This window comes from Gastrolobium bilobum, unplaced genomic scaffold (assembly GCF_033153095.1).
Source record: "Gastrolobium bilobum isolate Gb01-03AN ecotype WA unplaced genomic scaffold, APGP_CSIRO_Gbil_v1 utg22469, whole genome shotgun sequence".
NCBI classification, from domain to species: Eukaryota; Viridiplantae; Streptophyta; class Magnoliopsida; order Fabales; family Fabaceae; genus Gastrolobium; species Gastrolobium bilobum.
Genome location: NW_026900129.1, coordinates 48570 through 62180, shown reverse-complemented (window position 1 = coordinate 62180; position 13611 = coordinate 48570).

Here is a 13611-nt window from a genome sequence, read left to right as displayed (position 1 = left end):
AATGCAGTTCTGCATTTCGTGAAGATATCCTTCAAAGGTTCCACTTTTAACACTTCCAAACGTTAAAGCATGCATCTTTACTCTGTTTTAAGTTCACATACCAGTGGGTTACTTGTTTAACTCATTAAACATACCAAAACATCAACTTTAACCCATTAAACTCATGATCAAGGTTGGTGACACTTACCCAAGCTTCAAGGCAGTAACCAAAGTGCTCTTGGAGCTCACAAACCAGCCTCAACGTGCTGACACAGAAGGGTGCACGAAAATGGTGCTCAATGGTTGACACTTGGAGCTTCAACAACCAAGAACAAAGCTCCAACCAACAACCCGCCAACTCAGCCACCTCACAAACACAACACAGCCACCAACCCTAGAAACAAGGTCTCCCACAACCCCCCAATGGTGATGCACACTCACCCAAGGTGATTTGATGAAGAAACCAAGAAGAAAGGAGGCTTCTTGGCTCACAAAGGTGGAGAGAAAGGTGGCAAGAGTGGCTGACTTCAAAGGCTCAACAAAATGCTATGTAGAGGTGCCAAACATTAGACCTAGGATCATGTGCCCACCACTTATATAGCCACTTAACAATTAAACACACAGATATAACATTAAATGCTACGCTTAGCATTTTAATCCCAAACTCAGGATTCTGAACCTACTACTTTTACAAGAATTATCGTATTTTTATTTTATTTTTCGGAGCACATTTCCGGTATGCGCTTTTTATAGCCAGTATCAGTTTCTGGCACCAGTTCTCATTATTTTAACTTGAAACTCGTTTTACAAGTCCTATATATTATTCTAGGAATTATCATACACTTATTATAATCTTCCGAGATACTTTTTTGGTACACATTTATACCGACTACCAGAACCGGTATTTGCGTTTTTCGTCCGAAATGCGACTTTCAGCATTATTAACCACTTTCTATAATTATTTAAGCCTTATAATAATTATTAGGGTCAATTATGAAATTATTTCCTAATTTCACATAATTAATTAATTAACTTCCTTAATTAACGGTGCGGGTTCTTACATTCACCCCACATTTTTAAGGATTTTGCCCTCAAAATCAGAATATACCTGTCTCTGAAGTCGGGATACTGCCGGAGAAGCTCATCCCCACGCTCCCAGGTACACTCTTCAGGAGTCCTTCATGTCCACTGCACTTTGACCATCGAAATGATCTTGCTCCTCAGCTGCTTCTCGCATCGATCGAGAATCTTGAGTGGTCCGACGGGAGTTTTCAAGTTCTCCAAAACCTCCACATCATCCGGCTGCACCACGTGCGAAGGATCTGCTACGTACTTCCGAAGCTGAGACACGTGAAACACGTCGTGAATGTTGGCTAAGTTCGGAGGCAAGGCAACCCGGTAGGCAAGAGGTCCTACTTTACCAAGGATCTGGTATGGCCCAATATATCGCGGGCTCAGCTTCCTCACTCCGAGTGCCCATCCAACACCGGTGACAGGTGAAAGTTTCACAAACACGTGCTCACCCTCACTGAACTCCAGTGGACGATGCTTGACATCGTAGTAACTCTTCTGGAGATTCTGCGCCTGCTTCATCTTCTCTCTGATCATCTGGATCTGCTGGGTGGTATATTGGACAAAGTCCAAGCCAAAAAGCTCCTTATCTCCAACCTCAAACCAGGAGGTAGGAGTCTGACACCTCCTAGCATACAACGCCTCGTAGGGCGCCATGCCCAGGCTAGCATGAAAGTTGTTGTTGTACGAGAACTCAACCAACGGAAGGTACCTATCCCATGTTGAACCCTGCTCTAACGTGCAAGCCCTCAACATATCCTCCAAGGTTTGGATAGTCCTCTCAGTCTGTCCATCAGTCTGAGGGTGATAGGTTGTACTCAGTCACTACTGCGTACCAAAAGCCTCCTGCAGCGCCTCCCAGAACCGAGATCAAAAGATCTGTCAAAGACAGGTGGCTTATGCTTACGGAAAGCATTCAGCCAGCAATCGATCTCATCTCGATCCTCAACAAGAACAGGGACGGTCTGCATGGCCCCCGTAAGGTGACTGTCATCACCCATCTGACTCTGAGAGTCATCCTGCAGACTGGGTGGAGGTGGTGGAGGTGGTGGCGGTGGCGGAGGAACATGGCCAACAGCAGGACCATTCCTCATCTCCTCCAACATGACTCTAAATATCGTCATATTCGCCAGACATTTGGCCTCCAACATGTCCTCAGTGGCCTTCCTATTCGCCTCTCTGACGGCGTCCAGCATGACCTGGTTTGCCATTCTCATGGCCTCCTGGTCGTCTTGTCGGGCCACCTGCATCTCAGCCAATGCAGCCAGGACAGGATCGGGCTGATCCTCCGAAGTCTCGCGGTTTCTCCCGGGTCTTACCATGACTCTACACAAGTTACACAAATTATGAGTTGATCAGGCCCACACAATGTGATCACATATGCATTATCATAATAATACTCGACGAAGCAAACACACAAAACAGACACAACCAAACATCCTAATCATTGCAATACATACAGGCTTTTCCCTTGAACCGTTGCTCTGATACCATAAAATGTAACACCCCGTATATATCTGGTAGTGTTATCATTACATCGTATTAAGCTACGCTTAATTAAAAATGCGGAATATTCTTTTTTTCAATTATGACGTCATTTTCAATTACCAACTTGATTACTTAATCATTTTCATAAAATATCGCCTGAATGTAAATTGCAATAAGACATCTACTGAAATACCTCGATATAACATATAAAGAGAGTATCTAAGCCACGGCATTACATCACGTAATCCGGATAATATCCTGATACATTCTTACAACTCCAAATAAACCAGACATGACCAAGTCTATGTGTCATGGACAATCCTCATGCTCACCAAATCAATAACATCTCAACAAGATAATCATAAACATGAAAATGAAGCTCAAAGCATAAAAGCAGCATGCATATCCAGCATCTTTCAAGTCAGCAAATAACATCATCACTAGCTAACTCAGCTTCGGCCTCCTGTCGCCTGAGGTCTCAACATTACCTGACCCTGAAATAAGCATTCCCCAAACGTGGGGTGAGATCTCTAACAAGAAATCCCAGTAAGACAAGGGGTCCTCAAGGATCTTCCACCCCAAGCTCACTTACATGTGCAATATAAGTTCTAAAAGCATTTATATCCATATAAGTTCCAAAACTATGCAGTGCAACAGATATTCATGCCATGTGTGTTTATCACTATTCTACTGGCCAGAGAAATGCAGGAATACGTCTATTACCTAGAGTTAGGACAAGGAACACCGCTTGCACCTCACCCGCAGCCTCACCATATTGTATGTACTACATACTCTGGCTTACCGTATAGGTGGAACACCACATGCGTATCGTAAAGGCACTAGCATATAACAGCTCAACAGCATTTCCAAAACATCAAAAGCATGTAACACAGCATGCATATAACCATACCCCCATGGGACATGGTGGAACCACAACATGGCTAAACCGAGGACACGAAAGCTTACCTTGCAAGCTAGCTATCCAAGCCAAGAGTCCACACTATCTCAAGGCCCACAAACAGCACAATCACAATCTGCCCATACCATAATTAATCATCAATAATCATAGCACAGATTACACTAAGTGATTAAGTCTTTCTTACTCATTTTAACTCATTACATGTTGTTTCTACAAGAGGTATTCGAATACTCCACGAGTAGTATTCGAATACTCCAGCTCTCCAAAAAGTATCCGAATACTTTCACTCCAGTATTCGAATACCACAAGGTATCTGAATACCAAACCCCAAGTATTTAATACTATTAAGTATTCGACTACTTCTGCAAGGGTAATCGAATACTTTCTTCCCAGAAAGTAACCCAATACTCCTGCAATGAGTATTCGACTACCTGATGAACAAGTATTCGAATACTACACGAAAAGTATTCGAATACTTCTTCAACAGAATGCAGATATTCGAGCCAACTTCTGCATAATCCCAAATTTAAAGGTCCAAAAGCGATTGTGAGTCCAATGAATCCCTAAACAGATAATCACCAACAAGTTATGAACCCAAAAACACATTCTTTTACTCAAATGGTTAAAGTTCCTCTTTTTAATTGATTAAACAAGCTTTAAACTCCAAAATGAAAAAAAGGTGATCATGGTATACCTCAAAGGCTCACAACTCCGAAAATGAGACACAAATGGAGCACTTTTCACAGCACCAAGGTTCAGACTAAAGCAAGACACGAAAATGGCACACCAAGCTTGGTCTTTTAAGCCAAAAGATCACTTCTTGGCACCACAAAATGCCATGACAAGGTCTCTCCCTCACAACTCAGCAACACAGCCTCAAAACACTCCCAACCAACAGCAACAAAGACTCAGAAATGCTTCTCAACTCACCACCAAGGCTACCTCACACAATACACAAGTGTTTAAGTGGCATGAACAAGGAGAAAGGTGACACCTTTGACTCACAAGAGGGAAGGAAGGTGAAGGTGGAAATGGGAGGCACAAGGCTTCAGAGAAATCAGAAAACACTCACGTAGGCACATCACACATGGCCTAGGGTTTTGGTGCAAAGATCTTATTTATAGTCCACTTAACTACCAACACACAATATTAATATTAATATCTATGCTTAGCATTTTAATTCCAAACTCAGGATTCTTAAACTACACAATTTTACAAGAATTATCATATTTTTCTTATATTTTTCCGAGCATTTTTCCGGTACGCGTTTTTCCATAGCCAGTATCAGTTCTGGCACCAGTTCTCATTATTTTGACTTGAAACTTATATTACAACTCCTACATAATATTCTAGTAATTATCATGTACTTTTTATAATTTTTCGGGATACTTTTTCGGTACACATTTATACCGACTAGCAGAACCGGTATCTGCACTTTTCTTCCGAAAAGCAACTTTCAGTATAACTAACCACTTACTATATTTATATAAGCCTTATAATAATTATTAGGGTCAATTATGGAATCATTTCCTATTTTTGCATAATTAATTAATTAAATTCCTTAATTAACAGTGTGGGTTCTAGCATTTTTATCCTAAACTCAGGATTCTGAACCTACTCAATTTTACAAGAATTATCATATTTTTATTTTATTTTTTGGAGCACCTTTTCGGTATGCGCTTTTTATAGCCAGTATCAGTTTCTGGCACCAGTTCTCATTATTTTAACTTGAAACTCGTTTTATAAGTCCTATATATTATTCTATGAATTATCATGCACTTATTATAATCTTTCGGGATACTTTTTCGGTACGCATTTATACCGACTAACAGAACCGGTATCTGCTTTTTTCGTCCGAAAAGCGACTTTCAGCATTATTAACCACTTTCTATAATTATTTAAGCCTCATAATAATTATTAGGGTCAATTATGGAATTATTTCCTAATTTCACATAATTAATTAATTAACTTCCTTAATTAACGGTGCGAGTTCTTACACATATCTTGAGGGGAAGCTCAATAATCTTTTGTTCTTCTTCTATTTCTTCGATTTCTTTTGTAATTTGAATTGTAGAAAGATTGTTCTACATCTGTTTGAGGTTGTTTTGTTGCTGGAACTTTAATTTGTGGAGTGGAGCGATCCTATAGGTGTATAGGTTGAGAAAGTGATCAAGGTTGAGAAAGCGATCTTATAAAATTACATTGTACATCGGTTTCTCAGGAACCAATTAGAAGTTTTGGACATAGTGGACGATTGACATCAGTCTGGAAGTAGCCCCCTAGTGGTTTGAGGGTGAACTATGATAAACCCTTGAGATTGATATTTTAAACCCTTATCTCTTTTAATTTTTGTTTTTGATTCTTCATTTGTTATCTCTAATTTGAATCTAATTTTATGTTGGAAAGGGTTAGTTTCTATCCTTGATCGTTTTCTTGAGTTTACTTGTTAAAGGGGCATTGAAAATTAAGTTTCTTGGAAAAGAAGTAACATAATTCATCCCCAACTTGTGATGTAAAGCCATTCTTATTTTACCGACCTTTTTAAAAAAAAAAATATGTAAAGCCATTCTTATTTTACCGACCTTTTTTTAAAAAAATAAATAAATAAAATTGAGTCACTTTGTCATTGTATAAGGTGACCGATTTCAACAATATTAAATATCAATTCATTTTTGTATGGAAATATTAATCGATCTTCTCTTTATCTAATTATATGTTTTTCTAATGCTTTTCTATCATATTTAGTCAACACCAACCTTAATTAAATTTAAATTATTGATTACGTAATTAGAAATTGAGTGACTAGGTGTATAGGTTTTTCTGAATTAAAAGATGTTAGTTCAAATGGTATATGCTTGATTTCACTTAAGTAAAGGTCTTGGGTTCAACTCTTTTGGAATGCAAAAAATCTCTTTTGGAAGAGCTACCCCACTTTGATGTGAATGTTCTCTGCTCGAACAATATTGACTCCCCTAAAAAATACCTATATGATTTATCAAAAAAAAAAGCGTGGTATAAATTGTCAATGGCTTTAAAATTTAAATGACACCTAATTTTCTTGTTTTCGTAAAGTACTTAAAGTCTGATTATTTATCAATTTTAAATTTTCATTTAACCCATGTTTCTTCATCTCTTTTCTAAATCTTAGAACCTCCTTTATCATTAAAAAATCGTATAATTGTAATTAAAATTATTTTTAAAAATTATAAAGTAAACATCTAACCAATTAAGTACATGCTTGTCACTTATATATTTCTATCACGTACTCTCTCTTTATCTAAAAGTGAATAGAGTAAAAGTTGTAATTATTATTAGGGGAAGGATATCGTAACAATCAAGTTGTGTTACTACCAATGTTATTATCAATCAATCTCACCGTTAGATCGATTATGTTGATCCAACGGTTATATTTATTTCCATCTTTGTATGGTCATGATTTCCGAAATTTAATGTTTTATATTTATTTTCACCTTTGTGTGGTTATGATTTCTCATATTTAATGCTTTCACTTTAAATATGGGGAATCATAACCATACAAATATGGAAATAAATATAACCGTTGGATCAACATAATCGATCTAACGGTGAGATTGATTGGTAGTAACATTAGTAGTAACACAACTTGGTTGTTACAATATCCTTCCCCTTATTACTAACTTTTGAATTTTAAGGACATTTGAAATATTATGCGAACTTTATTAATAATATTATTATAAAATTATAGTAAATCAAAAGAAAAAAAAATATCATTTTTCCAAAACTGGGCTACATTCACCATAGATATTAAATTTGTTATGAAAGATTTCATAATACATGATATATAATACTTGGGTTTTTTTTCTAAACACAAGAGTAACGTATATATACACCCCCTTACTATTGTGCGTCGATCCACAACAATTCATTCACTTAAATCGTACAATATCGTTATTATTTCGGGGAAGGTTATACATACAATCTTATTTATATATTCTGGGGAATACAAACACCAACTCATATATTTCCCATAATACATAGACAAGGTGATGAAGGTTGTAAAAAAAAAATTATAAGCATAACATTCCTCCATTATAAATTAGCAAAAATCAATAAAGCATTCTATGCATCGCTCTAACCAAAAATAATGAAGTAAATCAATTTAATATTATTTTCATTAATAATGAAGTAAATCATTTTTTTCATTATTACATTAACAAAGCCAATTAATCTTTCATTATAATCAATAATGAAGCTAATCATTTTTTCATTAGCAGGAATCAAGTGAGAGTTTTGTGTCTGCATGAGTAAATGTTGTTATTCTCTCATAGATGCCCAATAATTTTTTACTTCAACAATAACACTTATTAAATGAAAAAGTTTAAAAATCCCTTATGGTTTTCTTTAGAATCACTTATCACCCTTTTTTTATTATTTACACCCCTGTCTTTTTTTTGTGTGTAGATATTTCAATCGGTTCATCGCTTCGTGACTAGTCCGATTCGAGAGAAGGCTTTAAACCCTTCTAAAAAACGGTACCGTGAAGGATTGAACACATACTCCCACCCCCACCTGTTCAATTCCCTAACGCCAACTCAGCTACCATCATTTGGTCCCCCCATATCTTTTTCCACCCAGTCCATTTTCTAACTCTGTTAAAGGCTTTGTTGGTATAGGCAAAAATCACTTCGGTGATCTCTACGCCTCGAAGGGATTAATATTCGGCTATCGATTGAGGGATACCCTGAGTTATAATAAAAAAATTAAATTAAATTATCCATTTTACCTTTGTATAAAGAATCATTATAGAGATAATAATTTTATACTGTAATGTTATGTTTTTTTATCCAACTTTGTTGTTTTCTAAAATTTATATCAAACTATCAACCACAAAAATTCATCCCAACGATGCTGAGAGAAAAATTACAATGAAAATTACAAGTTAGCAACTAATGCACGATCTTCCAATAAGATAATATTCACATTATTGTTAGCAAGAATGAACGCTTAATTAACTTAGAACTATTCTTTTTCTTCTTACAAATTTATATACATTTAATAAAATTGACTTGACTTGAGTTTGATAAATATATCAGTATCTTATATTTAATAAATGAAATTAAAGATTATTTAGTAATCAATTTATATGTAAATATGTTTTTATTCTTAGTTCATAAATTAAAATAAAAAAATATGAGCTAGAGATAGGTAAGAGATAAAATAAAAATATTGAAAAAAATATTAATATATTAAGGAGTAGATTGGTCTATTGATGTACAATACTCACCGAAATAACTCGCACCGTTAATTAGAAATTTATTTAATTTAATTATGAGTTAAGGGGTAATTCCATAATTGACCTTGAATAATTATGAGAGGGCTTAAATAATTATAGTAAGTGAATAATAATGTTGAAAGTCGCTTTTCTGACGAAAAGTGCAGATACCGGTTCTGCTTTATGGTATAAGTGCGTACTAATGAAGTATCTCGGAAAATTATAATAAGTATATGAATATTCCTATAATAATATTTAGGACTGGTATGTCAAGTTTGGAGCCGAAATAATGAGAACTGACGTCGGGACTGATACCGGCTATGTAAAAGCGCATACCAGCAAAGTGCTTCGCAAATTATAATAAAAATATGAAAAATCCTAGAAAAATGGCTAGGTTCAGTGTAACAACCCGTGTATACCCAGATTGTTAATATGCCATCGTATTAAGCCACACTTAATTAAAAATGAGGAATATCTTTTTCTTTTCAATTATGACGTCATTATCATTACCAAGTTGAATTACTTAATTCATTTCCAAAACATTGCATGTATGTAGATTTCAAAATAGACAGCTAACTGAAATACCTCAATATATAATTAACTATGAGTATCTAAAATCACGGAACTACAACACGTAGCCCAGACATAATCCGAATACATTATTACATCTCAAATCTAACCAAGACATAGTCAATCAATGTGGCATGGACAATCCCTATGCTCACCAAATAAAGCAACAAAGCCAAACATAGTCTCAACAACAGCAACATAATAATAACAAGCTAAAGACATATCATCAGCAGATATAATCCAGCATCCAAACATATCATCATATAAACAGCAATATCAGCTAAGCTCTGACCTCCTGCCATTAGAGGTCTCTACCCCCGCATTACCTGAACCTGAAATGGTGCCCCAAACGTGGGGTGAGATCTCTAAACAGAAATCTTAGTAAGACAAGGGGTCCTCAAGGATCTTCCACCCCAAGCTCACTTACATGTGCAATATAATTCTAAAAGCAGTAATTCAATATCAGTTCCAAAATCAGTGCAATGCAGCAGATAATCATGTCATGTGTATTATAACTATTCTACTGATCAGAGAAGTGCAAGAATACGTCTATTACCCACACAGAACACGCCCATGCTGTACCCGCCCCCAGGACCACCCCATGGCTTCCTGGCTAGGCGAAACACCACATACATATCATAAGCATTTTGCACTTAACAGCTCCATAGCATTTCAATAAAACAGTACATGAAAACACATCATGAATATAAACCATCCCCCCATGGGACATGGTGGAACAAACAATGGCTAAACCGAGGACACGAAAACTTACCTTGCAAGCTAACTATCCAAACCAAGAGTCCACACAAGCTCAAAGTCCACACACAGCAGAATACAAATCTATTTTGGACCAGCAATCATATCAATATTCAAATATATAAGCATAAGACATAAAGACAACGCCTTTCCTTTACGTTTCAAGTCTTTAGGCTTCTTACAAAGCCATAAGCCCTAAATCACTTAGATTCTGACTTAACAAGTCATCACAGAAGTCCAACTTCATCAATCTAGGGTCCACAAACCCATAACTTAGTTCTGTATGAACATTACCGTTACTATTCATGCAAACCCGGAATATTCGGATATTTGTCGGGGCCATATCCGGATATTCCATATCCAGATTTCATATCCGGATATCATATCCGGATATCCATATGCGGATATCACAAGACCCCATATGAAATCCGGATATTTCGCGACAGAATGTAAATTCTGCATTTCGCGAAGATATCCATTAAAGGTTGTGTTTTTAACACTTCTAAACGTCCAAGAACCCATTTTTAAGCATCTAAAGGTTCATATACGTGTTGGTTACTTGTTCAACTCATTAAACATGTCAAGACTCAACTTTTAGCTAAGAAAATCATGATCAAAGGTGGTGACACTTACCCAAGGTTCAAAACAGCAAACCAAAGGTGCTCTTGGAGCTCACAAGTCAGCCCCAAGGTGCTGACTCCAAAGGTACACGAAAATACCACTCAAGCAAGGTCCTTTCTTCACAAAGTTTGCTTCTTGGAGTACTAACCACCAAGAAAATGGCTTCCACAACCCAAACCAAGGAACTCAGCCCCAAAATCCTCCCAAGACAGTGCTCACAACTCAGAAAAGAAGCACCTTTCACACTCACAAGACCAAAGCTCACTCAACAATGGTGTTTAGGTGAAGATTTCATGAAGAAAGGTGGCTCCTTGGCTAACCAATGAAGAGAGCAGAGGGTGGCAAGGTGGCTGACCAGGGAAATGCAAATGGAGGCACGTAGAGCACAAAGAATCAGCCTAGGGTTCTATGTAATGCTCTATTTATAGCCGGTTAAAGATTAATCACACAATATTAACAATAATAGCTACGCTTAGCATTTTATTCCCAAACTTAGGATTCTGAACCTACTCATTTTTCTAAAATTTATCATATTTTTATTTTATTTTTTGCAGCACCTTTCTGGTACCCGTTTTTCCATAGCCAGTATCAGTTCTGGCACCAGTTCTTATTAGTTTAACTTGAAACTTGTTTTACAAGTCCTATATATTATTCTAGTGACATATACACATTTTTTATAATTTTCTGGGATACTTCACCGGTACGAATTTATACCGAGTAGCAGAGCCGGTATCTGCATTTTTCGTCAGAAAAGCGGCTTTCAGCATTATTTCACACTTACTATAATTATTTAAGCCATAACATAATTATTAGGGGAAATTATGGAATTATTTCCTAATTTTCATATTTAATTAATTAATTTCCTTAATTAACGATGCGGGTTCTTACATTCACCCACCTTTTTAAGGATTTTGTCCTCAAAATCAGAAACATATATGTCTCGGAAGTCTGGGTACTGCCGGAGAAGCTCGTCCTCTCGCTCCCAAGTACACTCCTCAGGAGTTCTTCCTGTCCACTGCACTTTGACCATTGGAATGATCTTGCTCCTCAACTTCTTCTCGCCACGATCGAGAATCTTGAGTGGTCCGACGGAAGTTTTCAAGTTCTCCTGAACTTCCACATTATCAGGTTGCACCATATGCGACGGATCCGCTACGTACTTCCGCAGTAGAGACACGAGGAACACGTCGTTGATGTTGGCCAAGTTTGGAGGTAAGGCAAGCCGGTAGGCAACAGGTCCTACTCTACCAAGGATCTGGTACGGCCCTATGAATCTTAGGCCCAGCTTCCTCACTCCGAGGGCCCGACCAACACCGGTGACAGGTGAAAGTCTCACAAACACGTGCTCACCCTCACTGAACTCCAGTGGACGATGCTTGACATCGTAGTAACTCTTCTGGCGATTCTGTGCCTGCTTCCGCTTTTTCCTGATCAACTGGATCTGTAGGTTAGTATCTTGGACAAAGTTCAAGCCAAACATCTCCTTATCTCCAACCTCATACCAGAAGGTAGAAGTCTGACCCCTCCTACCATACAACGCCTCGTAGGGTGCCATGCCCAGGCTGGCATGGAAACTGTTGTTATAAGAAAACTCCACCAATGGCAGGTACCTATCCCATGCTGAACCCTGCTCCAAAGTGCAAGCCCTCAACATGTCCTCCAAGGTCTGGATGGTCCGCTCAGTCTGTCCGTCAGTATGAGGGCGATAGGTTGTACTCAATCTCAACTGAGTACCAAAAGTTCCCTGCAGCGCCTCCCAGAACCGAGATGTGAACTTCGAGTCCCGAACACTTATGATACTCTCGGGCACCCCGTGAAGCCTCACAATCTCGCGAACATACAGTTTGGCCAACTGCTCAGTAGTGAAGCTCACTTTCACTGGAAGAAAATGGGCAGACTTCGTCAGTCTATCCACAATGTCCCAGATAGAGTCGCAGCCAACCTGAGTCTTAGGAAAACCCATCATGAAGTCCATGGAAACGCTCTCCCATTTCCATTCCGAAATCTCTAGAAGTTGACGCTTACCAGACGGCTTCTGGCGTTCTAACTTCACTTCTGACAAACAAACATTTGGACACGAAAACAACATTGTCCCTCTTCAAACAAAGACACACTGTCCTGGTCCTTCACAAAGTCCAGGAACTCTCTCTGCACTTGCGCCTATTGGATCTTCTCCAAAAGCTCATTCTTGACTCTTACAGTCTCCATCTCGAGAAGTGCACCCCCAACAAGGAAGTCACCGTCAAAACTCGAAACCTCACGAAGACAACAAAACGTCATTCGATTCTCTAGGATCACCAATCACTTCTCAAAAGAGGTGGCCTGACCCCAGATACTCAAATCCACACAAACTTGAGCGAGTTTAGTCCTATTCCATGACTCTAGCCTCAACCAGACTTACAATTTATAATCAACATCCTCAATATAAATTCATATTCATTTTACAGTACGAATCATAATCATGTTCATTTAAACTAATACATGTTATTAAACACATTCATTCACATAATAACGTATCTTAGTTCGCGTACACCTGCAAAATTTTCAATTTCAATAACATAATAATCAAAACTCAATGCAACTGTATACCTCAATCTCCATGGTATCTGCAAAATCGAGAGTCAATTAAAGGTGAAATAATATTGATACATTACCACAATTTATCGTACTTATTTCATGCTTTACACTACTCCAGGTGTTAACATGCCAACTACTTATGAAGCATATTAATAATCAACATAAGAACCTAGAGTCATGGAGACCACTCAACTCACAAACTATTTGTAAGCGCACAGACTCGCGTATACAAGAATGCGCGTGGCCTTGCCACAAAGTCTAAGTGTTACACACTTACTTTTCCTTGAAGAGAATTTCACATTCTCTAACAAAGCACCATCATATAATGTAATGGCGTAAGGCATCTTACCTTTAACAAAAATGACTGGTGCTCCCCATG